At 43.6% G+C, this 27,996-nt stretch overlaps 1 long non-coding RNA gene and 1 pseudogene across 1 annotated transcript in view; both read right to left on the bottom strand.

The window, feature by feature from the left end:
- Positions 1-27,996, bottom strand: part of LOC126175138 (uncharacterized) — an 875,426-nt gene that overhangs the window by 743,253 nt on the left and 104,177 nt on the right. The window lies entirely within an intron of this gene.
- On the bottom strand, positions 25,779-25,896 carry LOC126177317 (5S ribosomal RNA; annotated as a pseudogene).

The raw sequence follows: 27,996 nt of genomic DNA, 5'->3' as shown, positions 1-27,996 counted from the left end.
ACCAACGGGTAATTTGTACCTACTTGCTGGAATTGCCCCATTCAAGATCAGAAGGCAGGTGGCAGCAGACGCTGAGAGAACAAAGAAAGAAACAGATTCTCGACACCCACTGAATGGGCATGTCACTCAGGCTCGGAGGCTTAAGTCTAGAAATAGCTTTATTGCAAGAACCAAGATCCTTGACGGTTCACAGGAAGATAATAGAGTCCGTAAATGGGAGAATGAACAAACCGCACTGCAGATAATACCAAAAGAGCAAATGGCACCTGGAAACAAACTTCCTTATACAGTGTGGAGTACACTAAATAGGCTGAGGGCTGGTGTACCCAGATGCAAAACTAATCTGTGCAAGTGGGGACTGCTGACTAACGATGACGACGTTCTTTGCAGACGCAGAGAGGTACAAGACGAGGCACATCTGCTCATGTGCCGACTACTGCCCGAGCCCTGCAGTTTTAGTGACCTACTACAAAGCCAACGACAAAGCCATAGCGGTGGCTAACTACTGGAAAAATAAAATTTGATCTGGACACGGAAAAGTAAAGTAAGTAAAGTCCACATCCTTGTCTAACGACCATATATCCAAATCACCTAATAAAGGTGTCCGCCCCCTGTAGCTGAGTGGTCAGCCGCCACGGTAGCTCAGCATGTTCAGTCAGAGGGTAACGTGACCTCTGTAATAAAAAAAAACTGAGTTAACAGATCAACAACGAACTTAAATGGATGTTTTACGACGGCCGCCCCGAACAGATGCAACGAACTAAAGCAAACAAAACGGAAAAAAATAGTAGTCAGCGCGACAGAATGTCAGTCGTAAGGGCACGGGTTCGATTACCGGCTGGGTCGGAGATTTTTTCCGCAAAGGAACTGGGTGTTGTGTTGTCCTAATCATCATCATTTCATCCCCATCGACGCGCAAGTCGCCGGAGTGGCGTCAGCTTGAAAGATTGTAAGTAGGCTGTTTATGTTTTCTTATTGGCAACGTTACGTAGCGCTCTGTATGAAAATCACTGGCTGTGCTGTGTGCAGTCTGTGGCTAGTTTGCATTGTTGTCTGCCATTGTAGTGTTTGGCAGCGGCAGCTGGATGTGAACAGCGCGTAGCGTTGCGCAGTTGGAGGTGACCCGCCAGCAGTGGTGGATGTGGGGAGAGAGATGGCGGAGTTTTGAAATTTGTCATGAACTGCTATATATATTATGACTATTAAGGTAAATACATCGTTTGTTCTCTATTAAAATCTTTCATTTGCTAACTATGCCTATCAGTAGTTAGTGCCTTCTGTAGTTTGAGTCTTTTATTTAGCTGGCAATAGTGGTGCTCGCTGTATTGCAGTAGTTCGAGTAATGAAGATTTTTGTGAGGTAAGTGATTTGAGAAAGGTATAGATTAATGTTAGTCAGGGCCATTCCTTTTTAGGGATTTCTGAAAGTCAGATTGCGTTGCGCTAAAAATATTGTGTGTCAGTTTAAGCACAGTCTTGTATAATTTGTTCTAAGGGGACGTTTCAAGATTTGCACCCGGCGAATGGTCTACCCGACGGGAGGCCCTAGTCACATGACATTTACATTTATCTAATAAAGGTAGTGAAAAGTCTCTACAAAACAACACGCGTTGTAACAAACTAAGGTATGAATCACTTAGAAGAAATAATTATTCATGATTCCAATAAACATATTATTCCACACTCTTTCAACTAAAAAACTATTTTTGAACATAATCTCCGCTGAATGTGATGGTCTTATGCCCCCTTAGTGGGAGGTCCTATATGTCCGCTTGGTACCACTGTATTGGTCAATGTTGGAGCCAACGTCTTGCTACATCAATAACATCCCCATCATCCGCGTACTGCCTCGCGCGGAGTGCATACTCCATTGAGCCAAACAGATGGAAGTCGGAAGCTGCGAGATTCGGGCAGTAATGTGGATGAGGAAGAACAGTCCACTGAAGTTTTGAGAGCTCCTCTAGGGTTCACAGACTTGTGTGAGGCCTTGTGTTGTTGTGCAGAAGTTCTTGTGCATTTTAGTGGCGACGAACAAGCGGAATTCGTTTCTTCAGTTCCCTGAGGGTAGCAAAATACCCTTCAGAAATGTCAACTTCACTATCGAACAGAAAAGCCCCTTACTTTACCGGCCGAGCGTGCGGCTTTGAACTTATTCTTTGGAGGAGAGGCGGTGTGGCGCCACTCCATGGATTGCCACTTTGTTTCCGGTTCAAAGTGATGAATCGATATTTCATCGCCTGTGGCAATGTTCGGATAAAATTGCCACGATCGGCCTCGTAACGCGCAAGCAATGCTACACAGATCGTCCTTCGTTGCTCCCCATGGTTTTCTGTTAGGTTGCGAGGAACACTGCAGGCGCACACCTTTGAATACCAGATATGGTGGACGAGTGTGTCAGGAATACCGACAGAGACGTCCAGTTGAGCAGCGAGTTGTTTGATTGTGATCCGTCGATCATCGCGAATGAGAGTAGTCCACACGTTCCTACACTGCAGGATTCACAGCTGTGTGTGGTCGGTCAGTACGCGGGAGATGCGACAGGTTTGCCCGACCTTGTTGCGATGACACCTCGCCCAACGACTCACCGTGCTTTTTTTTACTACCAGGTCTCCGTAGACATTCTGCAAGCGTCTACGAATACCTGCGATGCTTTGGTTTTCCGCAAAAAGAAACTCATTAACAGAGCTCTGCTTGGAACGCACTTCCCTTACAGACGCGACTTTGAAGGATACGTATATCGCAGCCACCTGTTGGAGCTTCGTGAAACTGTTTTCGTTGTGGTCTTCAGCCCTGAGACTGGTTTCATGCAGCTCTCCATGCTACTCTATCCCGTGCAAGCTGCTTCATCTACCAGTATGTACTGCTGCCTGCATCCTTCTGAATCTGCTTAGTGTGTTCATCTCTTGGTCTCCCTGTATGATTTTTACCCTCCAGTACTAGACTGGTGATCCCTTGATGCCTCAGAACATGTCCTACCAGCCGATCCCTTCTTCTAGTCAAGTTGAGCCACAAACTCCTCTTCTCCTCAATTCTATTCAATACCTCCTCATTATTTATGTGATCTACCCATCTAATCTTCAGTATTCTTCTGCAGCACCACATTTCGAAAGCTTCTACTCTCTTTTGTCCAAACTATTTATCACCCACGTTTCACTTCCATACATGGCTACACTCCATACAAATACTTTCAAAAACGACTTCCTGACACTTAAATCTATATTCGATGTTAACAAATTTGTCTTCTTCAGAAACGCTTCCCTTGCCATTACCAGTCTACATTTTATATCCTCCCTACTTCGACCATCATCAGTTATTTTGCTCCCCAAATGGCAAAACTCCTTTACTACTTTAAGTGTCTCATTTCCGAATATAATTCCCTCAGCATCACCCGACTTAATTCGACTACATTCCATTATCCTCGTTTTGCTTTTGTTGATTTTCATCTTATAGCTTCCTTTTAAGACACTGTCCATTCCGTTCAACTGCTCTTCCAGGTCCTTTGCTGTCTGTGACAGAATTACAATCTCATCGGCGAACCTTAAAGATTTTATTTCTTCTCCATGGATTTTAATAGCTACTCCGAATTTTTCTTTTGTTTCCTTTACTGCTTGCTCAATATACAGATTCGTGAAACTATAGGGACTGAATCGGGAAAATTTCACGATTCCCGCATTTTCTCAACCGAAATTGGCCAAGAAAAATATGTGTTGCATTACTTATCGAACGCGGCCCACACTAGGGCTCCGACTCAAGCCCAGTCTGGGGGGAGCATCACCTGTGATGTGTGGTGCAGGCACCGTGTGTAAAACAGTGACCTATGTAGGACGATGGTTTCCAGGCATGGAATCAGTTCTCAGATGGACTCGGTTGCAGTAGTGTCCCTTCTCAAGGTGGCGACAGCTGGACCCCCGAAATACCGAGTCATCGTGGTTTTAGAATCCAGTAGCAAACCCGAGGCAACTAACAAAAATCTCTACCCTGGGTAAGCTTGCGCTGTTCAATAATATACAGGGTGTTTGGGGAGGGAAGGTCAACATTTTAGACAGTGATATTATAATTAATTGTGAACAAAAAATGTTATATCAACTTAGGTCCACAAATGCTGCGAAGGGAGGTATTGGTATTGAAAGCAACTTTAATTCTGCACAATTGATGTGCACAACGTGAACGTATACGCAGTACAATTGGACCGTAACGTGATTTTCCTGAAAAAAATGTTACAGAGAAGTACAGTTATGCTACACATTTTTACATAACGTTTATTTACTTTTCATTTAGTACATAATGCATTACAACATGCATGTTACATGTATTCAGTTGAAAAAGACGTACCACGTCTTTTACAAACGGCTTTAACACTTATCATACAGTTCACAGAACAGGTTCGAATATCCCACCATGAACGTCAATGTACTTTTGCGCTCTAGCGATAACATGTTGTGCTGCTTGTTCAGTTGCCTGTGGTTGGTTCTTAATCAATTCAGCAGCGTCCATGATGCGACGAAGCAGTACATCTCATGTGTTTACCTTCACTTTGTGCACCTCTGATTTCATCCAACCACATAAACACGAATCTAAAGGTGTAAAGTCACGTGACTTGGAGGCCAGTTAATAGCATCGCCACGGCCAATCCAGCGATTAGGGTAGGTGCGGTTGAGATGGTCCCTCACACGTAAGGTAACATGTGGAGGGGCACCGTCATGTTGAAAGTACATTCCAGTCCGCTTGCGGCGGGGAGGGGTTCGCGGGACTCGTTTTGCGATTTATTTGATGTCCACCTACCTCAGTATAGTGTCCATTCATCACCCGTTGCTCTGCATTCGTAGGTACTATGTAGGCGATAAGAAAAGCAGCGTTGAAGAAAACCACCGTCCATACTTACGATTACAACGTCCGCGTAACTCCAGTAACAGGATAAACCTGTAAATCTCTATTAATAACGGGCAAAGTGGGTGCTTCTTCCCCTTCATTGAAAATGTTTGTTTGTAGATACTGATGTTTTATTACGGTCATTTTCATTTATTGTGTCACCAAGTCTACATTTACGTTGGTAGTACATCTACAACTAGTTCGTGCAGCTTGTATCACACGTAAGACAGCCAGAAATGTGCTAAGTCCAACCCGAAGTATTACGAGATTCACACAGGCAACACACTGTTACAAAATGAGTTCACATTCGGCCCTTTTGATTGGATTCTTCGAAAAAAGGTGCTCACCAAAATGTTCTGTACATGCATACGGAACACGCCACGCAGAATATTCACAAAGGCCGATAGTTTCACACGCGGTTTATTCCGCAACCAACATTCCAAAACCTCTCAAAACTTCACCGAAATGTCCGTAATTGCATCTGCTAGCACGGCGATATAAACCGAGAGCGATTTAACCATCATTTCTTCATCTCACAGATAATTTTTTCGGACACTTTTAACACGACCTTCTCGTCCGACAGCGAGTCTACGACTGCCTGAATGCCGTCGCTCACAGGGCATATCACTCATTCAATTACGCGGGAAAGACTTTTCTCTCATTGGTTGATCAAAACTATCATTCAATCAAATTAACCTTTCGTGATCAATTTAGCGCAAACCGCTTTACTCCAGTCAGCATTCGCAGACGCATCTACGTCATTTCATATTGCAAAATTTCACAAAATGTTCCACAAAACCAAATTAAACGAAAATCAAAAGAAAATTATGCTTGAAATACACTTTAGAACTAAGTATCCTCTCACTATCTTTCTGGCTGCCTTATTACAAAAGCAAACGCTCCTAGACATACGCCATACGCCAGTTAAGGGGATTCACCGTTTTCAGGATATCCTGGTTACGTAACACTTTCTAGTTACGGATGGTGTAATACATTACAAAATTGAAATTTGACGTATCTCCCCACATTCACACTCACATTCACTCTCATCTACTCCCACCCTAACACAAAATATAAATATTAACTCTTAAGCTATTATTTCCATTACGAAAGCAAAATTATTACAAGTTTAGAATCAAAATTCCTTTAACATGACTTGTGCGCACTGAGAGTGCTGTTATTGCTTCCAAATAACAAAGAAACTTAAACTGTCATGACTCCTATCTGAATTTACTTTACTAAGTGTCGGTTAAGTACTTTTTTAATAGGTTTTTTATATTTCCAAAACTATTAAAGTTATCCGCATGATAATTTTACACACTGTTCTTCTAAATTATAAAAGTTCCTATACCAAATTTGAAAACAAACAGATCATATTTATTATAGTTATTTAGTTTCTTAGGTAAGATGAATAAGTGATCTTAGTACGCTCAACACAGAGCAGTTCTCACGGTCCGCACAGCGCGACAGATGGCATTATGACGCCAGCAGCTGACTACACAACAACCGGGGCTGGAGGCTTCATTGCCAGCCTCCAATACAGCTTGTCCTAACGGAATAAAACTTCTGCAAATCTCTGCAGCCGTGCAGATAGCTGCGACGTTACACACTTGACTAAAGGAACGTCTTCCACTAGGTCCACAAATGAATTTTCCAAAAAATGCGGGTACCTCTCTCCCGTCAATCGCTGGTTGATAATGGACCTAACAAAAGGTTACCGATCATGCTGCACCAAACATTTATGGCAGAACGAACTTGGAAACTGTTACCCAATGAAGCGTGTGTATTTTCCCGTGACTATCGATGAATACTGCGTGTGTTGTTTATTCCACGTTGTGAAATCTGGACTTCATCAGCGAATAGTATGTGTGGAAGCAAATGACTATTCTCAATTACCCAATGACAGAATTGAAGTCGTTGGGCATTGTCGCCAACGTGGAGATTTTGGACACGCTGTATGTGAAATGAATACAAGTTTCGGCATATAATGTTTCCCATACACGTGTCTGAGGGACATTCATACACAGGGACATTCTTCGTGTGCTCGTACTGGGACTCCGCTCAACACTTGCGATAATTTCTTTCTGTTCTTGCAAAGCTTGTTGACGAGCACACTCGGACGAAAAAAGTCTACTTGGAAGAAAGCGTGTTGCACGCGAAGTGATAAACACTTTGGCAAACACCCTGCGATCAGGTAATCGTCGAGTCGGAAAGCGCCTGCAGTATTCTTCTCTTGCAGCGATAGCACTACCGTCGCAGAAGCCATAAACATAACACCATATCTGCGTATTCCTTATTAGTGTAGACGTGTTGCGTTGTTAGCAGCGCTTGTACGAACACAGTTAACACCATACACTACACAGCTAACCGATCCGTCGCCGCTACACAACAATGCGGCTTACACGGCACAACTGCGCAAACAATGGGTGATTGTACTACGTACGTCACATGACCATAATACGTGGTACGCTGCAAACCGTAAACATGGCATGTACCCGTGCATTGTTTGCAAGAGAATCACGTTACGGTCCAGTTGTATTGCGTATACGTTCACGTTGCGCACATCAATTTTGCAGAATTGAAGTTCCTTTCAGTACCCATACCTCCCTAACGAAGCAACTGAGGACCTATGTTCATATAACATTTTTGTTCAGAATTATTTATACTATCATTGTGTGAAATATTGACCTTTCCTCCCCAAACAGCCGGCCGAAGTGGCCGTGCGGTTCTAGGGGCTACAGTCTGGAACCGAAAGACCGCTGCGGTCGCAGGTTCGAATCCTGCCTCGGGCATGGATGTGTGTGTTGTCCTTAGGTTAGTTAGGTTTAATTAGTTCTAAGTTCTAGGCGACTGATGACCTCAGAAGTTAAGTCGCATAGTGCTCAGAGCCAGCTTCCTCAAACACCGTGTATATCCGCTTGGTGTGATAAATGACAGTTCTCTTTTAATGCAGATAAATGTAAAGTAATCCCTACAACAAAGACGAACAAGCCGATAGTATCCGAGTAGATATCAATGTTGAACATCTGGAGCGTGTCTCATCCATCAAATATTCGGGGCGGAAACTAAGAAGTTGCATGAATCGGGATAAAGTGAAATAAAAATCACAGTGGATGAATGGAAGACACAAATTTGTTGCAAGAGTTACAGGGAAGTGTAGCACATCAGCAAGAGAAATGAGACACAAATCAGTCGTCTTCAAAGCCATCCAAGGCATAGTTTACACGAATGCAGACAGAATTATGTGTATTCTGAAGAGTATTGAGATACATTACGTGTGATTCACGACAGTCGAATGAAATCCTCTACAGGGTGTTCCCGTAAGAGAGTGCAAAAATTTAACAGTACATGCCGGCCTGGGTGGCCGAGCGGTTCTAGACGCTACAGTCTGGAACCGCGCGAGCGCTACGGTCGCAGGTTCGAATTCTGCCTCGGGCATGGATGTGTGTGATGTCTTTAGATTAGTTAGGTTTAAGTATTTCTAAGTTATAGTGGACTGATGACCTCAGAAGTTAAGTCCCATAGTGCTCAGAGCCATTAACTAACAAGACATAGAGGATGCTCCACTGAACAATTTGAGGTAGCGAACCTGGGGTCGGAGAAGCCAGCTTAAAGAGATAACGGAAATAAAATGAGATTACCCAAAATTACAAATTTCTATTGTTAATATTATACACTTCTGAAATTTCGTAAAAATGTGATTTTTGTGGAAACTCAAAATGGGTGACGTTGATATGGTCTTACACCATCTAACGAAGTAATGTGACATTACAAAAGTAGGCTTCCGCGGCCATAGTTAAATTCAATAATTTTTTCTGGGTTTGTGACCACATTGTCAATACATGAAACTACCGACGTTTCGATGCCTGTTGCAAGTGACCTCTTCAGGGTGGTAAACAAAAACACCCTGAAGAATGTCACTTGCAACAATGACCGAAACGTCGGTAGTTTTGTATGTTGCCAATGCGGTCACAAACCCAGAAAAAAATTTATTGAATAATGTGACATTATTCAAATGTTTAATTTCACTGCGCAATCCTTTGGTGTACCTGTGCACGCATGAGGTGCGGCTGTCTTGACCTTCGGCTGAATGACAGATAAGTTCAGATCTCACTCGCTCGCCAACGTTGCTGCTTAGCCACAGCGCTTCTCCAGAGTCCGGTGAACTTAAATGTGCAACTGCAGAAAGAAAGCGAAGTTGGGTCTAGAGAAAGCCTGTTGCATAATTTTTGGAGAACCAGTACTCACGGAAAACTGTGTGACACTCCAGCAGTCGTACGACGTATCTCACGTAGGGACTACGAGGGTACGACATATAGGGATCTGTGCGCGTACAGAGTCGTATGCAGCAGTTTTCCCTTTTTTTTCAGTGCGCTAATGAAATGGGGAAGAAAATCTCTAAAATCATTACAGACTACAGAATGTCGATGAATTCCGTCACAATCAGAATAGTAAGCGTTGGGCACCGCCAGATCCTGACTTACTGTCTGACTAAATCTCCCTGGGTGTACAATAAATACTGTACCACAGTATAGTAAGACACGGAACAGTTTCGAGGGCTATGGTCGCCATACCCACAAGAATTGCATTTAAAGCGAATATTTAGTATATAGACAGATACAGATAAATTTCCTTTACTTCACGCCTATGGTCACAAATTGTTTTGTCATCATGCGACGGATTTTACGTGCGTGCGATGCGATGCACCAATTGCGACGGATTATACGTTGCTGCTGCAATGGAATTTCTTTTATAATTTTTGTTCACCTACCTCTTTACAGCGGTAGATCTTCGCACGTAAACTCCTGACTGCAGCTACTTACGAGATCACAGAAAAACAGTGTTGAGGAAACTGTAACCTCATAGCTACACGCCGGAGGCCGCTGTAAGTAAAATTTGCTGAAAATTGTCCATGTACTGAAAATTGTCCATGAACTTTAAAGAAATGTTTCGGAAAGGGGATGGCACACGTACTTCAAACATGAAGTTGAAATTTAAACCTTCAATAGATCTTTATTGCCGTGAAGCAAGATCACCAGCCCACATTTACGAAAATTACTAAAGTTTCTGCTCACAGTTATCACCATACCTAAAACAGCCAGAACTTTTACCATCCCAAATTCCGAAACTAATTACTTGTAACACAGTCAATGATCGGCCAATTACTTCGGCACACGATATTCAGTGGTTGTCTTTAGCTAAAGTTTATGCTCGCCATAAAATATTCAATAAGAATATACTCAGTACCGCCACGCTATATAATTCAAAGTTCACTCGCGATTTTCGTCGGAACGAATTATCACACCACTCTAAAGTTTTCATAAACAGTTTCTGGTCACTACCAGATGCCATTAACACTGGACCATAACGCGGAAGTCATCCCAAGACTTCATCTTACACATAATGCGAAAAGTCACTTCCAGCATAACCGCCTCCAATCAAAGCTAGCTCGCGACTCCCCCTTCTCACTCTCCCACACTCAAAACTATATCTCCTCGCTAGACGGCCAACCGTCTCGCTTCTCATTGCCTGTCAGCACTTACGACCAATGAGAACTCACTTCTAGGGCGCGGCTCGCGCCAAAATCTTGCAAGCACCAACCACTTCTCTAGGCTCACTGACGTCATCAAATTAAGTAACACAAAACTCTCTAATTAAATAAACAAAACAAAATGAACTATAAGCTTTACTCTATATCTGGAAATTTATAATGTAGTCGCGAATGTTCTGGCTGTCTTATACAGGGCTATTACAAATGATTGAAGCGATTTCATAAATTTACTGTAGCTCCATTCATTGACATATGGTCACGACACACTACAGATACGAAGAAAAACTCATAAAGTTTTGTTCGGCTGAAGCCGCACTTCAGGTTCCTGCCGCCAGAGTGCTTGAGAGTGCAGTGAGACAAAATGGCGACAGGAGCCGAGAAAGCGTATGTCGTGCTTGAAATGCACTCACATCAGTCAGTCATAACAGTGCAACGACACTTCAGGATGAAGTTCAACAAAGATCCACCAACCGCTAACTCCATTCGGCGATGGTATGCGCAGTTTAAAGCTTCTGGATGCCTCTGTCAGGGGAAATCAACGGGTCGGCCTGCAGTGAGCGAAGAAACGGTTGAACGCGTGCGGGCAAGTTTCACGCGTAGCCCGCGGAAGTCGACGAATAAAGCAAGCAGGGAGCTAAACGTACCACAGCCGACGGTTTGTAAAATATTACGGAAAAGGCTAAAGCAGAAGCCTTACCGTTTACAATTGCTACAAGCCCTGACACCCGATGACAAAGTCAAACGCTTTGAATTTTCGGCGCGGTTTCAACAGCTCGTGGAAGAGGGTGCGTTCAGTGCGAAACTTGTTTTCAGTGATGAAGCAACATTTTTTCTTAATGGTGAAGTGAACAGACACAATGTGCGAATCTGGGCGGTAAAGGATCCTCACGCATTCATGCAGCAAATTCGCAATTCACCAAAAGTTCACGGTTTAAAGTTTACAGCCCCTTTTTCTTCTGCGAAAAAAACGTCACAGGACACGTGTATCCGGACATGCTGGAAAATTGGCTCATGCCACAACTGGAGACCGACAGCGCCGACTTCATCTTTCAACAGGATGGTGCTCCACCGCACTTCCATCATGATGTTCGGCATTTCTTAAACAGGAGATTGGAAAACCGATGGATCGGTCGTGGTGGGGATCATGATCAGCAATTCATGTCATGGCCTCCACGCTCTCCCGACTTAACCCCATGCGATTTCTTTCTGTGGGGTTATGTGAAAGATTCAGTGTTTAAACCTCCTCTACCAAGAAACGTGCCAGAACTGCGAGCTCGCATCAATGATGCTTTCGAACTCATTTAGGGAGACATGCTGCGCCGAGTGTGGGAGGAATTTGATTATCGGCTTGATGTCTGCCGAATCACTAAAGGGGCACATATCGAACATTTGTGAATGCCTAAAAAACTTTTTGAGTTTTTGTATGTGTGTGCAAAGCATTGTGAAAATATCTCAAATAATAAAGTTATTGTAGAGCTGTGAAATCGCTTCAATCATTTGTAATAACCCTGTACATAAGCATACATACTTGGACATCCGACATTCACTAGTAGGGGAACCACTAGTGTATTCGTTCCCACGTTACAGAGTTGGAACACTTGCCAGTTCCTGTAGAGAATTACATAAATTATTTTTAATAATGCCGAACGTCCCAAATACTCTCACGCACGCATTCTCATTCACACGCACCCTAACACACAATACACATATTTACTTAGAATTCTTTAAATTATTATTATAGAAAAGTGACAGAGGTTTTCTGAAACTAAAAACTTTCCAAATTTATCTATGAACACTGAAATTGTTATCAGATCATCGTACATAGTCACTGAAGGTGAACTATTACATCACTGTATTTATTTAAATTCTTGACTGTCGGAAAATTACTTTTTTTATGGAATTTTACTATCTTCCAAAATACAACTATTTTTGATCTCACACTTTGTCATATTGTTTGTTTTCACAACAGAAGGATGTACATCAAATATGACGTTCCTCAGGTTATTCCTTTATTAGTTATTAATATTTTTAGTTTCGTATAATGTAAGTGGCCTGCCAGCGCTACTCCACTGCTTTCACACGCGCAGCAGCAACAGATGGTGGTGACGTCAGTCTGCAGGACACAACTCGTCCGTTACTGACCGTATAATACTCTACCAGATTACATTGCAGCCCACATACATTCTGAAGTAAAGCTTTTAATAGACAAATGGGTGATCGCGCACTACTTGCGACGCCACAATCAGACAACCGGTATCAGTCTGTAATGACCATCTTCAGATCTGTTTTATAAAAACATGTCCTAATATACTGCCTCTTTGGCTCCAGTATATAATGACCATCTTCAGCTCTGTTATATAAAAGCATATCCTAATATACTGCCTCTATGGCTCCATTATATAATGACCATCTTAAGATCTGTTACATAAAAACAAGTCCTAATATACTGCCACTATGGCTCCAGTATATTAGGACATGCTTTTGAAAACAGATCTGAAGATGGTCATTATAGACCGAAACTGGTACTCACAAAAAATTTGTGACCATAGACGTGAAGTAAAGGAAATGTATCCTATATTCGGGTTACTGTTCAATTCGCGACCAAGCCGCATCTTGTGAAACAGATGCAGATAGTGTGAACGGCGGGTGGACAATAAAATGCCACGTTCAATAGCAATACTTTTTCTAAAGTGTTAAAATGCGTGGGGAAAACGCCTGCCGTCACATAAAACACCGTGCGGGGGATTTAAAAGCACAGTTTACGCGGATGCTGGACAGACGGCGGCGGCCTCCCAGTGATCGATGAGTCGGATATGTGAGGACGGTTCCCGTGTAGTGGATGCCGCACACTCTCCAATCGCATAATGAAATCTGCGAAGCGGCGTGACAGGTGTGGGTGCTAGCAGTGAGGCGATGCCGCTTGTTCCAGCTCTCCAGCTCTCTGAGGCTCCGTCCAATGTGCGTTGTAACCACAAAATACAACGGGTGCTCTAAGCATACGGGCTGTGAATGTAAACTGAGTCGCCTGTCTTAAGGTGCGAGACATAACTGATCCAAGGCATCCATTCATTCCCTTGTTGACCAGTCTGGTGTGGCAGTTGAAGATAGCAAAACGGAAGCAGAAGTTTTAAATTTCACGTTCAAGAAATCGTCCACACAGGAGAAGCTTAGAAATATAGGACGTCCTACCCTCAATTGACCATCGAACACACTCCTGTATGGACGACGTACTAATGAGAGTCCCTGGCGTAGAGAAACAATTAAAAGATTTGAAAGTAAATCAATCACCAGGTCAGGACAGAACCTAGTTCAATTTTACAAAGTGTACTCTACGGCCCTTACCTAGCTTGCATTTATGTCGAGTCCCTCGCGCAGCACCAAGTCCCAAGCGACTGGAAAAAAGCGTAGGTGGCACTAACATATAAGAAGAGTAAAAGAACAAACCCGTAAAATTACAGACCAATATCTCTAACTTCGGTTTTCTGCAGAATTCTTGAACATATTCTCAGTTCAGATGTAATAATCTTTCTTGAGACTGGAAGCTTATGTCCACGAATCAGCATGGTTTTAGAAAGCATAGCTCGTGAGAATCTCAGCTTGTGATTTTCTCACGTAGTACACTATGAAATATGGATGAAGGGCAATAGGCAGATTCCGTATTTCCAGATATCGGAAAACATTTTGACACGATGGCTAGTTGCAGGCTATTAACGAAGGTATGAGCATATGGAACAACTTCATAGACATGTGAGTGGTTCGACGACTTCTTAAGTAATAGAACCCAGTATGTTGTCCTCAGCGGCGAATGTTTATCAGAGACAAGGGTATCGTCAGGAGTGCCCCAGGGATCTGCGATTGATCCGCTGTTGTTCTACACACAAGTTAATGATTTGGGGAAGAAGGTAGGGTGTCGAAGCTGAATGACTATAGGAAGATGCAAGACGACATATACAAAATTTCTGATTGGTGTAATGAATGGCAGCTGGCTGTAAATATGGAAAAATATCAGTTAATGCGGATGAGCAGGAAGAACAAACCTGTAATGTGGAGAATATTTCGTATGGCCGGTCCAGATGCTCCCCTTCACTCTCACAATCGGCCTTCGTGTTTGTCACACCCACAGCGCTTCACTGACAAGTCACGTGAATCGATATTATTTCGCCTCAGTTCGAAAGTTGGCGCGCCAAGGTAGAGGTTGTAACCTCCTCACAGAAATATTAAATTAAATGTGCCAAGTGTAAAATCCCCACAAAATAATATTAAAATTATGAACCTTGAACCTTTTGTAACCTTCCCACAAAAATATTAAATTAAAATATGAACCATGTGTAAACTCCCCACAAAAATAAGAATTAAATGAATTTTAAATATTGTAACCTCTGAACAAAATTGGTTCCCATTTATAGTCTCCGTGCAGAAATGCATTCACACTCAATGTAACCACAAAATTCTTTTCTCATTTAATGTTAGGTTCGAAACAGAAAAATTCCGAAACACCAAAATAATAAAAAAAAATCAGTAACCTGGTACATTTTATGACGACAGCAGCGTTGCGCCTCGGCCCTGTATTCTGAATAAAAAAAGCAAAAAATTCTGACCTCAATAAAAACTGCGAATATATCTGCTCTTATATAAAAAAATCTTCGGCATAGCTCCGTGCAATGCTGGCCTATGCTTTGTGATTCATGAAAGGAATAATTATCCATTGAATAAAATCTTTAAATTGAAATGAATGCCTTTTTTAAAAAAAAATTACTTTATATTATAAAAATTATTATTGGGGCATTTTTTAAAAGAAATTGATGACAGTTAACATACATTACTAGATATGTGCAAGGCTGCTTCTTTACCTTCTACAATAATACTCATCCTCCAGAGTCCCGACCATAGCAGACTGCACACAAGCGCAGACACGCGCAGACTCCTGCACACAACTGCCGACTACTCAAGACTACTACTGACTACTGAAGACTAATGCCAACTAGCGACAAGCAACAACTAACTACATACTGCTCTCTGGTCAGAGACTCTCCTAAGTCTTGCCTGTTGCAGACAGCGCATACATCGCATACCTCTTACAAGGTGCTCAATCTCTTTGTTGCCTACAAGAATTTAAAAGTGTTAAACCAGACGACAGTGAATTCCGTAAGTGACATACATACATGTACAGTCAGTGCTATGGAATACAGAAAGAAATATATACAGAGACCGAAATCTCAAAAAGGACGTTCTCGATGCTGTTGTGGTAAATGCTGTGCCGTTCAAATGTGTGTGAATTCCTAATGGACCCAACTGCTGAGGTCATCGGTCCCTAGACTTACACACTACTTAAACTAACTTATGCTAAGAACAACACGCACACCCATGCCCGAGGGAGGACTCGGACCTCCGGCGGGAGGGGCCGCGCAATCAGTGACATGGCGTCTCTAACCGCGGCTGCTGTGCCGTAGTGAGCCATAATTTTATTCCACATAGGTCTTTAAGACATCGAAACTTTTCTGAAGATTCATTATGTATCTCTTATAGGCAACAACTCACAATTTATTTTCTGTCTGTTGCCTGCCCAACAGTTGAGACCTCTGTTTCTCAGGCCTGGGTATAGGTCTCAAGCTGAAATCTGTTTCACATACTAAAAGGTTTACGGTCCTTTGTCAGTGTGAAAAATTTCATCTTCTAAGTCAATGCAATCAAAAGAAATAGCCATTTGTGTCACACTTTTCGCTAGCCGCTAACTCACTCATCAAAGCCTAAAGCTCACTTCGCGTTGACCTAGAATCAGTGGAATTTGAGAAGCAAGGTTCACAGAAAAAGTAAAGGGAAAACTCCAAAAATAGTTAACTGGCAGTTATATCACATAAAAAATATTTGTTTTTTGTCATTTGTTGTTCGCCTGGCTGTTTGTCGGGCTGTTAACACCCCTTTTCCTCAGGAACGGGTAGAGGCACTAAGCTGAAATTTATGTCAAACTAGCTATGCACCGTGCAGCTTAGATTGACACCTCGTGTCGCAGCGGACAGATTAGGAAAAAAAAGGAGAAAAGAAGAAACACCGCTTCAGTCCTGGTATACACCGTCCAATTGTCCAATTGACAACGAACAATGGATGGTACACCACACTACATATGATTGGACTTGTCGGAAGAACAGGTACGATTTGTTAGACGAGCCACTTTTGCAATATCCTGTCCAAAAGTGAACTGTGATTATTTCGTTTACAAGGAAGAACCCACCAACGATGTAACTCATGGCTGATCACCGAAGGAAGCGTGCCGCTGACAAACACGATACCACTCTAAACCTTGACACAATACTAATTTCGGGCTAGATGCCCGATGTTAGATATCGTAGTTTAAAAAAAGTTTAGGATAACGCGTCTGACTTTAATTAACAAGAGGAATTCCAGAGTTCCTACGATAACCAACACCTATGAGACTAGTTTGACAGGCGTTACATAAATACAACAACGTTGAAACCCGAGTGTGCTCTTCTCACTAGCATGCAGCTTTTCGTAATCCAAAAATTAACAATTTTCGTCGACACGTAGACACCACATATCAACGTCACCCTCCGAGTATTATGATGAAACACACGCAGATAGCAATCGACTGATATAAACTTAACCAACAGCTCTATTCACTTAAAAAAAGTCTAGCACTGCTGAACTGTATTACACTTTTATAAAATATAATGTATTTGTACGCCGTTCGCTTCTGATGAAGCAACGATATTACGTCTTATTTACATTCCGTTGCGAACCAGCGATTGTATTCTTCGCAACTTGAGAATTCATCATTTTCATTCCAATGTTCCAAGTCTATATCTACATCTACATCTACATCCATACTCCGCAAGCTACCTGACGGTGTGTGGCGGAGGGTACCCTGAGTACCTCTATCGGTTCTCCCTTCTATTCCAGTCTCGTCTTGTTCGTGGAAAGAAGGATTGTCGGTATGCTTCTGTGTGGGCTCTTATCTCTCTGATTTTATCCTCATGGTCTCTTCGCGAGATATACGTAGGAGGGAGCAATATACTGCTTGACTCCTCGGTGAAGGTATGTTCTCGAAACTTTAACAAAAGCCCGTACCGAGCTACTGAGCGTCTCTTCTGCAGAGTCTTCCCCTGGAGTTTATCTATCATCTCCGTAATGCTTTCGCGATTACTAAATGATCCTGTAACGAAGCGCGCTGCTCTCCGTTGGATCTTCTCTATCTCTTCTATCAACCCTATCTGGTACGGATCCCACACTGCTGAGCAGTATTCAAGCAGTGGACGAACAAGCGTACTGTAACCAACTTCCTTTGTTTCCGGATTGCATTTCCTTAGAATTCTTCCAATGAATCCCAGTCTGGCATCTGCTTTACCGACGATCAACTTTATATGATCATTCCATTTTAAATCACTCCAGATAATGTATGGAATTAACTGCTTCCAGTTGCTGACCTGCTATTTTGTGGCTAAATGATAAGGGAACTATCTTTCTATGTATTCGCAGCACATTACACTTGTCTAAATTGAGATTCAATTGCCATTCCCTGCACCATGCGTCAATTCGCTGCAGACCCTCCTGCATTTCAGTACAATTTTCCATTGTTACAACCTCTCGATACACCACAGCATCGTCCGCAAAAAGCCTCAGTGAACTTCCGATGTCATCCACAAGGTCATTTATGTATATTGTGAATAGCAACGGTCCTATGACACTCCCCTGTGGCACACCTGAAATCACTCTTACTTCGGAAGACTTCTCTCCATTGAGAATGACATGCTGCGTTCTGTTATCTAGGAACTCTTCAATCCAATCACATAATTGATCTGATAGTCCATATGCTCTTACTTTGTTCATTAAACGACTGTGGGGAACTGTATCGAACGCCTTGCGGAGGTCAACAAACACGGCATATACCTGTGACCCCTGTCTATGGCCCTCTGAGTCTCGTGGACGAATAGCGCGAGCTGGGTTTCACACGACCGTCTTTTTCGAAACCCATGCTGATTCCTACAGAGTAGATTTCTAGTCTCCAGAAAAGTCATTATACTCGAACATAATACGTGTTCCAAAATTCTACAAGTGATAGACGTTAGAGATATAGGTCTATAGTTCTGCACATCTGTTCGACGTCCCTTCTTGGAAACGGGGATGACCTGTGCCCTTTTCCAATCCTTTGGAACGCTACGCTCTTCTAGAGACCTACGGTACACCGCTGCAAGAAGGGGGGCAAGTTCCTTCGCGTACTCTGTGTAAAATCGAACTGGTATCCCATCAGGTCCAACGGCCTTTCCTCTTTTGAGCGATTTTAATTGTTTCTCTATCCCTCTCTCGTCTATTTCGATATCTACCATTTTGTCATCTGTGCGACAATTTAGAGAAGGAACTACAGTGCAGTCTTCCTCTGTGAAACAGCTTTGGAAAAAGACATTTAGTATTTCGGCCTTTAGTCTGTCATCCTCTGTTTCAGTACCATTTTGGTCACAGAGTGTCTGGACATTTTGTTTTGATCCACCTACCGCTTTGACATAAGACCAAAATTTCTTAGGATTTTCTGCCAAGTCAGTACATAGAACTTTACTTTCGAATTCAGTGAACGCCTCTCGCATAGCCCTCCTCACACTACATTTCACTTCGCGTAATTTTTGTTTGTCTGCAAGGCTTTGGCTATGTTTATGTTTGCTGTGCAGTTCCCTTTGCTTCCGCAGCAGTTTCCTAACTCGGTTGTTGTACCACGGTGGCTCTTTTCCATCTCTTACCATCTTGCTTGGCACATACTCATCTAACGTATATTGTACGATGGTTTTGAACTTTGTCCACTGATCTTAAACACTATCTGTACTTGAGACAAAACTTTTGTGTTGAGCCGTCAGGTACTCTGTAATCTGCTTTTTGTCACTTTTGCTAAACAGAAAAACCTTCCTACCTTTTTTAATATTTCTATTTACGGCTGAAATCGTCGATGCAGTAACCGCTTTATGATCGCTGATTCCCTGTTCTGCGTTAACTGTTTCAAATAGTTCGGGTCTGTTTGTCACCAGAAGGTCTAATATATTATCGCCACGAGTCGGTTCTCTGTTTAACAGCTCAAGGTAGTTTTCAGATAAAGCACTTAAAAAAATTTCACTGGATTCTTTGTCCCTGCCACCCGTTATGAACGTTTGAGTCTCCCAGTCTGTATCCGGCAAATTAAAATCTCCACCCAGAACTATAACATGGTGGGGAAATCTACTCGAAATATTTTCCAAATTATCCTTCAGGTGCTCGGCCACAACAGCTGATGAGCCAGGGGGCCTATAGAGACATCCAATTACCATGTCTGAGTCTGCTTTAACCGTGACCTTCACCCAAATTATTTCACATTTCGGATCTCCGTCAATTTCCTTCAATACTATTGAACTTCTTATCGCTATAAACACGCCTCCCCCTTCACTGTCCAGCCTGTCTCTGCGGTATACATTCCAACCTGAGTTTAGTTTAGGATTTCATTTCTGTTTACGTCTGGTTTCAGCCAACTTTCTGTCCCTAGTACTATATGGGCGTTGTGACTGTTTATTAATGAGAGCAGTTCTGCGACCTTCCTATAGACGCTCCTGCAGTTTACTATTAACACATTAATATTGTTATTCCCTTGCCTACTCCTACCTTGCTGCGTCTCAGGAGGCGCCTTGTCGGGCCTAGGGAGGGAATTCCCTAACCTAAAAAAGCCACATGTGCACTCCACACGTACTCCGCTACCCTTGTAAAGTGCACGCCTGACCTATTCAGGGGGATCCTACATTTATCCACCTGATAGCAGAGGTCGAGAAATTTGCACCCCAGATCTCCGCAGAATCGTCTGAGCCTCTGGTTTAAGTCTTCCACTCGGCTCCAAACCAGAGGACCACGATCGGTTCTGGGAACGATACCACAAATAGTTAGCTCTGCGAGGCTTTCCGCCTTCACCAATTACGCCAACCGCCTGTACGAACTGAAGATGACCTCTGAACCCAGACGGCAGGAGTCATTGGTGCCGACATGAGCAACAATTTGCAGTCGGGTGCACCCAGTGCTCTCTATCGCCGCCGGCAGGGCCTCCTCCACATTTCGGATGAGACCCCCCGGCAAGCAGACAGAGTGAACACTGGCCTTCTTCCCCGACCTTTCCGCTATTTCCCTAAGGGGCTCCATCACCCGCCTAACGTTGGAGCTAATAAACCCTTCCCCCCGTGTGCCTGTTCGGACCTTGCTGAAGGAGCGGCCACATGTCCACTCACAGGCTGAACGGGCGACAATACACGGCCAGAATCCACATTGACCCTCCGCCTCGTGCGCCGCGAACGCCGCTGAACCCGCCACTCCCCTTGGGGAGAGGGTGGCCAAACCGCGCTCGATACCCGCGAAGATGTCTCAACAGCAGGGACAGTGGGTGAAGCATGTAAACCCTGGGGTGTACCATGCGACGCACCAGACTCCCCACTGCCGCTACACTCCGAGGCAGCAGCCTGAAGACGGCTGACCGCAGCCATCAAGACGTTCAGCTGTTCGCGAACAGTGGCCAGCTCCTCCTGCGTCCGTACACAGTAGTCACACATCCTATCCATCCTAAGAAATCAATTTACTGTAGAGAGTTAATCAACTTCTAACTAGACTGCTAATTCACTAAAGGCGGCTGATTGTTGACTAAACTGTCGTTGCTAGCCACTTCTTGTAGAAAACAAGAAAAAATAGCACTACCTGTCTCTGGACTGTATTGAAAACAAAACACTAGCACCACTGGCACTGTGGTTGACTAAAGGGACTCTCTCTGACTGTATTCAAAACAAACACGAAATCTATGGATCACTATTACTAGCGCTCGACAATTAAAGCTTCCTAAAAGCAAAAACACACGGAAGAAGAAGTGACAAGTAAGAAAAATACAGTTAATACTTAAATTAAGGTAGCTCGCTGCAAAGCAGACGTGGGCAGACGGCAGTTGCAAACTTATTTTTTCGTAATGTTGCTTCTCTAGTACTATCTTTTGCTTTCCAAAGATTTCTTCTTTTGGCCGAGTCCGACTCAATACAGTAATTATTATATATTTTTCAAATAACGTATAGCTAAATCTTTGGTTTTCTGCGTTTACGTGATATTATATTTTTGGCCCTTGACAAGTCCAATAATTGGGATTAACGTTATTTTAATTAACTTTCCGTAAACCAACTCTGAAAGAATCAACTTTTCTCTCTGTTTCTTTTTTTATCTTAGTCTCTTTATCTCGTTCTTTCTCTTTACTAAAAGAATGAAAACTTGCTTTAGTACTTTCTCTGTACTACAAATGACGTACGCAGAACACAGTTTTAAACTTTCACATACTTAAACAATTTTGTTTTTCTCCTGAAAATCTCAATGGTTACAGTTTATAGCGGTTGGTTCAAGTGCTGTTTATAAGCTATTCCCCTTCTTATCAGAAGACAAACTCAAAAAAAAAAAAAAAAAAAAAAAAAAAGCCAGAAACAAATTCCCTAAGTGTCACCGCAACTTTGTATTCTACTTTGAAATTTAGGAAAATTCAGACCTCTTCAGGTGTTGACATTCACGTACACACTACACCTTGAAGTTACTAATCTAATTACAGCACTTGAATCGTAAAAGATAATCACCGTTCGTCCCTCCTTTAAATAGTTCTTGACTGGATCTTTCTGCCTCAACTATATCAAAATATACCAAGATAGTCTGTTTTCAAAATAATCGCGATTATGGTTTAGTATATTAACGTACAATGACGTAAAGTTGCCCTGTTCGGACTTCAAAACTACAGGTCTCATTTCAGTAGGTGGTCGTAGGGTTCTCAGGCATTGTTCAAATACCTTACAACACGCAATAATAATCATCCTAATTGTCCGATACCCATTCTGTATTCCTCTACACCCACTATTATATCAGCTGTGTCACCCTTTATGGTGCACACGATCAATACTCTAAAGTATCCAAAATACTGGATAGTTAACGGATGAGTTCTCCAACATTCACATAAATCCCTAACCAATGAAAAGATACCTCCACAACATCTAATAGCCGGTACGACCAACTATTCTTCAAAATTCATCAACAAATCTACCATATAATCGCGTACGGTATTTCGTGCTCATTATCCACAGTGTGTAGCGTTACAGGGACGCCCACGTAGCTATCTTCCGAATCTAATTTATCATGCCCTCGTACAACAATCACGTTGAGCTGCCACGCAGACACCAACACTTCTCAGTATTAATCCAATCGATTAAACTCCTGACCTCAATACTGGCTGCCGAATCTCGAACAAAATAATTTCAATTAACTTGCCGGATTAACTTGTCGGAGTATATCATTACTGGACGACCGACAATTCAGAATCAAACTATGACACGTCAAGTGTCCTGTTATACACCACTACGACCGACCGCTAGCCGTCTCCATCATAATTGCGACTACTCACTCTTCCTTCCTCGAGGGTCGAACTAAGAACCATTTTTTGAACAATCTTATAACGGTGATTATCTGTTGTACATGTTTAGTTCATTCTTAGTGGCCTTCGGTAACGTTTCTGGTGGCCAGCTGCAGTAGTTATAGCGTCGCTGACTTGCGCTTCTACCCACTCGCTCTGGTGATGGAGCTTCTCTGATTGCGACCTGGTTTTCGTCAGCTTTTTCTCTCGGTCTTTAGATACTGTAACATGTCAAAGGAATACACATTAAAACATATTTTACAAAGTTTAAACATCCATTTTGGTGTCGAAGCTAAGTTGAATCGGCTCTATTACGTAATGCGAAACGAAGAATCGTAACAAAAATTTTTGGCGCATTACTCATGCCTCGCAGTTGCCAAATAGGTACGTGAATCTCCTTTTCAACAAGGTAGGCCATGTATGTCACATATTCAAAATTCGCAGACTCATTCATACCAACACGTGCATGAACTCTTTACATACGTGACGAGCCTGGTCGATTAGTGACAAAGCGCATGCCTGGAAGTCTAGAGCTGTTGGGATCGTATTTCAATCGGGCCACGGATTTTTCAGTCTTCGTTTTAACCCAGCCGGCACCCCACAGCGACGTGAGGAGATGCCAGCAGCAACACGTGGCTCGGGTTTCACGTTAAGTCCCCCGTTTCCCCGGTTGCATAACAGGGGTCGTTAGGGACACGCAAATCACCCAAGTGCCGACCAATAGGAAGACTTGCTACCAGGCAACTGAGCCTCACTACATCAACATTTTCATCATCTGTACACATAATTAAGTTTGTGCAAAACGCTCAGTACACAAGACCCAATCGCAATTTTCAAATCATTTTTATGATTTTTTTTTTTTTTGCTACTTTTCACATCTCCTAATGCCGGTCGAAGATCTATCGCATTTATGAAAATTATAGGAGCTTCACAGTACTAGTTAACCGCAGCAACATACTTCCATAAAGACTTGAATGGTATTTCAACCGACCTCAATGAATTCCTTGGAGCATCATCAGTCGACGAGTTAAATTTTTGGAAACAGTTCGCTTCCTTGAAAAAAGAACTCATCTACGAACCGCGATTTCTCTTCTTCGTGTTTTTCATTCTTTCCGGGATGCAAAAGCACAAGAGTCACAATCACTGCCACTTGCTCGCTTTCGTCCATTTTGCAGTCGTAGTGTCATTCGGGTTTACACTTCTGACTGGAAAATGTATCACCGCAAACACTGTCGGGCAACACTAGCCGTCAATGTTTCCGTACATGTGGCATAGCCGCGATGTTGCCGGGCAAAACACACCGTCGATATGCGATGATGTAGGCGCATGTGAACGTGGCTTGCCGCTGGCACTTCGGCCGCGCGTTGGCCCAGTGTGGCAGCTACACCCCACGGCCGGTCGTCGGAAATAAAAAGTTTCTTACCAGCAACTCCAGCGATGTTCACCACGCTGCATGAGCGACACAGTGGTTCAGGGTAAGAGCTGTAGCTGCTGCCACCGTAATAGTCTGCTTACGAGTTCTTAAACGTGACAACAAATTGTGTGCTAAAACGAATGGGAAACGCCGTGTGATGTGGTGGTAAGTCCCTATGGGACAAAACTGCTGAGGTCATCGGTCCCTAGGCTTACTCACTACTGTGTCTACCTTAAATTAACTTACGCTAAGGAGAACACACACGCCCATGCACGAGGGAGGACTCGAACGCCGGCCGGAGTAGCCGTGCGGTTCTAGGCGCCACAGTCTGGAGCAGAGCGACCGCTACGGTCGCAGGTTCGAATCCTGCCTCGGGCATGGATGTGTGTGATGTCCTTACGTTAGTTAGGTTTAAGTAGTTCTAAGTTCTAGGCGACTGATGACCTCAGAAGTTAAGTCCCATAGTGCTCAGAGCTGATTGAACCATTTTTGAGGACTCGAAACTCCGACGGCGGGAGCCGCGCGTACTGTGGCAAGGCGCCCTAGACTGCGCAGCTACATCGCGCGGCTAATGCCATGTGAATTTATGCACGCACATCAGGGTCGCACATGGAGAGTGGGAAAGTGAAGTTGAGAGTTCTTGGTTTCTGAGCTGCGACCGCTGCAACATACAGTCAGGTCGACAAGAAAGTGTACGCCATAATTTTAAACGTAACGTCCACAGTGACATCTCTGGTAGTGACCTCGATTCTGTAGTCAACGCGCTTTTGCACAGTGTAGAGATAAATAATGTGAGACTTGAAGGTTTCGGCTTTTTGCACTTATTTACAGCCGATTTAAGCGCTGAAAAAAAGGTGCATTATTTATCAAAATGCCTTTTGAGGTCCGTTAAGAAGCTGTTTATTTCGAATGGTGCAAACTAGGTGCTTTAAAAGGATAATGACCCGAAACATAGGAGCCGCCTCTGTACAGCGTGGAAACAAGACAATGGGGTGTCCATGCTGGCTGGAGTGGTCTGCAGCGTCTCCGGATGCAAATCCCATTGTAAATGTTTGGTCGTATATTAAGATGAAGCTTAAAAGAAAGCCAATATACACTTTGAAACAGCTGTCATATCAAATCAGGACGACATGGAGATAGTTTCCGAGAGAATATGCAGAAAATATAGTTAAAAGCATGTCAAAAAGGTGCCAAGGTGTAATCTATAGTGGCGGCGATTGGATTAGCTATTAGGTAATTGTGCAACTAGTAATAACATGTATTTTCATGTAAACACATATCTGTAATAAAACTAAAAAGCTAAACTCCTCCCGCACAGGCCATGAAGGCCTAGAGATACCGACTGGCCGCGGTGTCATCCTCGGCCCACAAGCGTCACTGGATGCGGATATGGCGGGGCTTGTGGTCAGCACACCGCTCTCCCGGCCGTATGTCAGTTTCCGAGACCGGAGCCGCTACTTCTCAATCAGTTAGTTGCTCAATTTGCCTTACAAGGGCTGAGTGCACCCCGCTTGCCAACAGCGCTCGGAAAACCAGATGGTCACCCATCCAAGTGCTAGCCCAGCCCGACAGCTCTTAACTTCGGTGTTCTGACAGGAACCGGTGTTACAACTGCGGCAAGGCCGATGGCTACATATCTGTAATAGCATCTTTTATTTCTTGTGGAAATCAGTGTATGTCTCTAAAAAAATAAAAAAATAAGAAAAAACTTGATGAACAGTCAGCAGGCGAGGGGTGGCTTCCGCCGAAGGTAGAGACGGGTGCAGGCGGGAAGCAGATCTGTGGGGGAGGGTCGTCACTCCTGTCTGAATAGCTGAGTTGGAAACAGCATTGCTCGCGAAAGACTCAGGTTGCGAGTTCGAGTCCCGATCCAGCTCATAGTTTTTATCTGCCCGGATGTTTCAAATCAGTGCACACTCCACCACAGAGTGGAACAGTGATTATTTAACGCGGCTTTTGTTTCGCATTCCCTACAGCATTTTAAAGTTGTCGCTTATTAATCCATAGAAACTTAGTTCAATCGGCAACCTGAAAATATATGTCATTTATCATTTATAAGAAATTCTTAGTTCACTTTCAGATGACGTCTCACCAATTTGTTCAGGGTTTCGATGTCTTATCTAAGTCACTCTGTAAACATTTATGAGGTTCCGATAACTGCACTAAATACCAAACTGTCTAAGAGTGATTCAACTGGCAGTTTGTTGCATCTTCAACTTATATTGGATCTCTCTACTGCAGATCACCTCCGATGGTTTCTATAACATCCATCGAGCGAGGTGGCGCAGCGGCTAGCACACTGGTCTCGCATTCGGGAGGACAACGGTTCAATCCCACGTCCACCCATCCTGATTTAGGTTTTCTGTGATTTCCCTAAATGATCCAGGCAAATGTCGGAATGGTTCCTTTCAGAGGGCACGGCCGGCTTCCTTCTCCGTCCCTCCGTAATCTGATTGAGAGGTGGCAGAAGCCCCCCTCTCATATTTCTATCTTACTCTGAGTAATTCGATTTTCCTCTCTAATTGCATGCAGTGAAAAGTTGCTATTCCTTCACACGCTGACATCCCATGCAGCGTCTCTCGTCTCCCGGGTGGTCAGGTGACAGGCGTGTTCCGCTGAGCTTGAAAGGGGTGAAGCCAACGGGTGTGAGGGAGTCGAGTGGATGCTTTCCAGAAGCCGACATTGTCATAAGAGCGGGACGACACGCACACATGCGCCGGAAGGGGCGGCTGGGCTAGCGATTCCGTTACTTCGCAGAAACTTGGTGAAAACCGTTTCTGGCGGGCTACCAGCGAAGCATGGGAATGACTTGTGTACCCAGGCAGTCTTGGCGGGCAAATTCCCGCGTTTTCTGCAAAATCGTAACTGTGATTGGCTTGCTCAGGGCATAGCTCCGTGACGTAGCAATATCGGCGCAGAAATTGGCGCCAAGAATCTCCATTGGCGGAATGGTAGTGCTTCGGCAATAGAGTGGAATTTTCCGCCGGTTTTCGAGTTGCTGATTGGAACGTTCAACCACGGCCACTGTCGTGGGGGCGGGAATGTTCTCTGTTCGGCTTGTACAGGTGCCCTTGAGAGTGTCGGCTCTCGCCTTTCGGTCGGAGTAGGTTACAAGACTGAGCTCTCGCTGCTCTGGGCAGCCTGCCTTCCGTTGGCTGTCTAATATTCTTTTATTTAATTGTAACTGTTTGACGAAGTTGCTGAAGTTTCGACTTCAACGTAACTTTTCGAGTACAGTTGGCAATTGAGCGTTCTGTGTACAAGAGGCCTATGTTGTCTGTCTTGAGCAGTTTTGGCTAAAGTTGACTGTATCGGATTTACTGTGTGACTTCGCTTTTTAAAATCAATCACTGTACCGTCATTGATTGTGTGGCGAGCCTTCTTCGTCTCCCTCGGAGGCGCATTTGTATTGCTAGCAAGGCTTTAGTCTGGAACAACCAGACCAGGATAATTTGTTTCTGGCTATACTCGCGACATTACCATCACCACGACGGGACGTCGAAGCAACCAGCCATCGCCTCCGGTAGCCAGATCGTGTCCGTGCAGTTAAGAAGACAGCTTGGTAATGTACGTCCGCAGCACCGGCAAAGCAGGCAATTTTGCTAGGTGATAATCAGAGCTCAGCAGAGCACGCCTGTTTGTCTTTTCTAACTTTGTTCTGTGTTGGGTGTTCATTGTCTGAGTTCTCACTACTGTAGCAGCAATTAATGTTGGGTTGGCTGGGTGTTTC

Source organism: Schistocerca cancellata, chromosome 3 (genome assembly GCF_023864275.1).
Source record: "Schistocerca cancellata isolate TAMUIC-IGC-003103 chromosome 3, iqSchCanc2.1, whole genome shotgun sequence".
Lineage (NCBI taxonomy): Eukaryota > Metazoa > Arthropoda > Insecta > Orthoptera > Acrididae > Schistocerca > Schistocerca cancellata.
The sequence above is the reverse complement of the archived record's forward strand: the minus strand, read 5'-3'. Positions and strand labels throughout refer to the sequence as shown.